Consider the following 3,718-nt stretch of genomic DNA (forward strand, 5'->3'; position numbering starts at 1 on the left):
TGAACTGACACGCTGCTGCTAAGGCAAGCCTCAGCACTGGTGTAGGAGACTAGAGATCCGATGGCCTTGGAATTGGGAACTGGGAAGACACAGTAGCAGTGAACTATCGTCAGTGTTGTTCAAACAGGCACCCATGGACGACGTAGCCTGTGGCTTCTGTTTGTGTAAGCTGGAGTGGTTGTGATCCTCTGCTCACTCTTTGCAGTGCTTTCTTTTTTCCTGGCTTTTTGTGGTGCTCGTGTGGTATCCAGAGGGACCAGTTTAGGATGTTGAACAGGGAAACTAACCATGCAGAGCAACATGAAGAATTTTCTGTTGGCCCAGCTCTGTATCAGGTCACTACAAGATTTTGAGGAAAAGCTAGAAGATACTTCGCGTACACAAGCATACTTTGCTTTTGAAATGTGTTCTCATTATACCAAATTGCTGCCAGTACAGGTAGTGGACAGAGGTTTACACAGCAGACAGATGGTTTAGCTGTATATATATCTGTTCCCAAACTGCTTGTTATTGCCATTCTGGTGTGGTTTTCTGCCCCACGACTTTGCCAGACGGAGAGGACCGTATGAACTGTTCACACACAAAAGGTCAGCTGGGCTGGCTCCAAAGCAAACAGCAAGGGAGATTGACTCTAGCTGGGCTGATTTTACCAAAGCAGATTAGGATGAGTTTGCACAGCCCCTTCTGCCAGTGTAGTGATGGGAAGGTGCCTCCCAGGTGTTGGTAGAAATTCATGGAGGAGACATTAAGCCAGTCACCTGCTCCACTGAGATTCAGAACTGAATGCGTGGGTATGGTCGGAGAACGTTTTGTCTGCACACAATCTTGACATCAGTACAAGGGGCCCATTGTAGACATGGCCTGGAACCCAAGCGTATGTAGTTGTGTACTGACGTTGAGGCAGGGAGAGAGGAGTTACTTATGTAAAGTTCCAGAGTTTGCAAGGTACTGTTTTGTTTTGGTTTGGTTTGGTTTTGTTTTGTTTTTCCTGGCAAATTTGAAAAGTAGGAGAACTGATTCCTTTCTTTATCGTAGAGGTAACTACCTGTCACATCTTGCAGCAGTCGAGTTTCACACCCAGAATTAAAACATGTCTTAGATATGCATCTGGAATTTATTTTTGCAGACTCAGGATTTGCACAGTGCCAGTTCTTGTCTACTACACTGAAAGAAGCAAATAATCTGTTTTAATTTCATACCTGTCAAACAGTAGTTTAGTAAGTTTAGAACCTATTTCACAGCCAAATGCTTTTTGTTCAACAACTGTATATCTTCCTTTACAGGCAAAATTTTATGATAAATTACGATAAGCTGTGCCTCTCTACCTACTTATTTAATATGACCTAGAGCTATAGTCCAGTGCCCTTCATCTGTAAAATACACTCCTATGATATGGTGAACAGAAGAGGAAGATGAAAGCATACCTTAAGTATTTTAAATGTCATTAAAAACCTGCTCCTACTATGAACTTAGGTACCTTTCTTAGGCGACATCACAGAAAGAGATGAAAGTTTTGAAAAAAAAACAACCAAAGAGACCTAAACCAATGCCCCCAACCTAAGGATATTCTGTAAAAATAGTGTTGCTTTCTCCTTAATGATTGAATCTGTTTTTTGAGTAGACCGCTGGGATCTCAGCAAGCAATCCTGCGTACTTTTGGAGGTTAACTCTTAAGTGTATTTAATTTCTTAAATATGATTATAAAATCAAGAATATCAGAAAAGGTTCCTAATATCACTAGGTTCCTGAGCGTATGTGTAATACTCAGTTACTCCATATGCTTGATACGTATTTTTTAAGGTGTACCTTATTTTGGTGGCTTCACAGAATGTATGCTACTGTGCCAGTCAGTGGCAGCAGAGCCACCCTTGCAGCTCTGGAAGCTCTCTTACAGAGGGCTCACTCACAGACTATGGCAAATATGATTTCATGGGTGTCCCAAGCTGTTGCGTTTTACTCAATTGTTGCGCTTAATGGCATTCATTTTGCTAAAGCACAGCTCCGCGGAAAGAATGGATTCCTGAGCATAAGGCTGCTCTTAAGGTTTGCGGAATGACCTAATCACTGTGATAGTTATTTTTTGCTAAATCTTTTCCTCCTTTTTTATATATATATACACACCTGACTATTACTTCTAATTGCTCTGTGTTCATCTTTCACTCAATTGCATATTCACTGCTTCAGTGGAATGCTGATTGTGATTTAAAGTTTGGGCAGTAATCTGAAGACTTGCTGTGGTAAGACTTGCTCCTTCTCTCTAAGGAACCACTTTAGTTTTTCCTGCGTCTTTGTGGCCTGCCTCTTTCGTTAAAACGAGGAGGTATTTTGTGGACTTTTAAAACGTTTTCTAGCAACAAACTAGAATGCCTTCAGTATTCACAGATTCTTTTGGCTTATGGTGGAGAGAAGCAGTAGTAGAACCATAGAAAGCCAAATAGAAGACAGCAATAAATCTTATTTAAACTTGTTCTTCCTTCAGTATCTTAGAGGTCAAAAGCTTTCAAACACTGTTGCTTCATTACTGTGTTACAGTCTCGGGGAAAATGGCTGCTCTGTAAGGTCCACTTTTGCATCTGTTGTAGTCAGTGAACATTTCGACATTGGTTCCAGCAGCAGGAACCACTGACCTCCATTTTTTTTCCCCTCTTTCTCCCTTCCTCCCTTTCTTTCTTTCTTTCTTTCTTGCTTTCTTCTTCATTTCCTAACGTGTTACAATTTTGATGCCTTTTTGAGACTGAAGTTTATTTTCTTGTTGGATACTTACTGCCAATTCAAAACTTTTGCAACGCACAGAACTGCTGTGAATGCCAAAGGTGGTATTCATTTACAATAGTTCAAAAGAAATTCAAAACATACACCACCACCCCACCCCTCCCCCCAAAAAAAACCCAAACAGGCAGAAACCTATGTTGTTTCGAAGATACCTTCAGCTCAGCATGTATCTGAGCACAGAATCTGAGCAGATTTAACGATTCTGTTAAAAGGGCTTTTCTGTTGGGTTTGGGGCTTTTTAAAGCTGCTTTACATCGCAAACTGAATAGTGGAGGCTAAGATTAAAAAAAAGGTGGAAAAGACAGGTTACGTTTAATTTCTATGATCAGAAGACATTTGGAACGGTTCATACAGGATTTCTGTGGGATTTCTGTGGGATTTCAGTGTCTCCTTAGCATTCATATTGCACGTTCATCTCAACATGAAAACTTGGGATTGAATTTCTCTGAAAAATACGGCAATAGTCAGGTTTGGGTGACATGAGTGGCTCCATCTGTCACACCCATCACAACGCCTTGCAGAAGCATTAGTTTACAATAGTCATTTATAAATTAATGCATACGTGTATTTCCCGCCGTTTAAATGAACTCAAAACTGGTCTTCAGGTTGTCTGATTCTACATCAGCCAACTGCACATTTTTCACTCCCGAGTTACGCAGAAGTCGTGTTGGGCATTATCGGAGTTTTCTTCCCTGGCCTGAAGAAGGCCTGGTCAATCCGTCACTCCTAACTCCTCTGTAAGCATCACCCTGGTGCTTTTTCGGAACCCCTTCCACGGCTGTGTCTGCAGCAGGATTTCCTCCTTGAGGAGGTGCTGCCCACCTGGCTCCAGGGCTCTGGGGGCCTTTGGTCGATGGTGGGGAGTGGGCGGCATGGAAAGGCAAGCAGGAGAAGGGAGAGAAAGCAGCACTGGGAGACTGTGTCTGGGAAATCAGAATTTATTTCT

This window comes from Tauraco erythrolophus, chromosome Z, assembly GCF_009769465.1.
Source record: "Tauraco erythrolophus isolate bTauEry1 chromosome Z, bTauEry1.pri, whole genome shotgun sequence".
Classification (NCBI taxonomy): Eukaryota; Metazoa; Chordata; class Aves; order Musophagiformes; family Musophagidae; genus Tauraco; species Tauraco erythrolophus.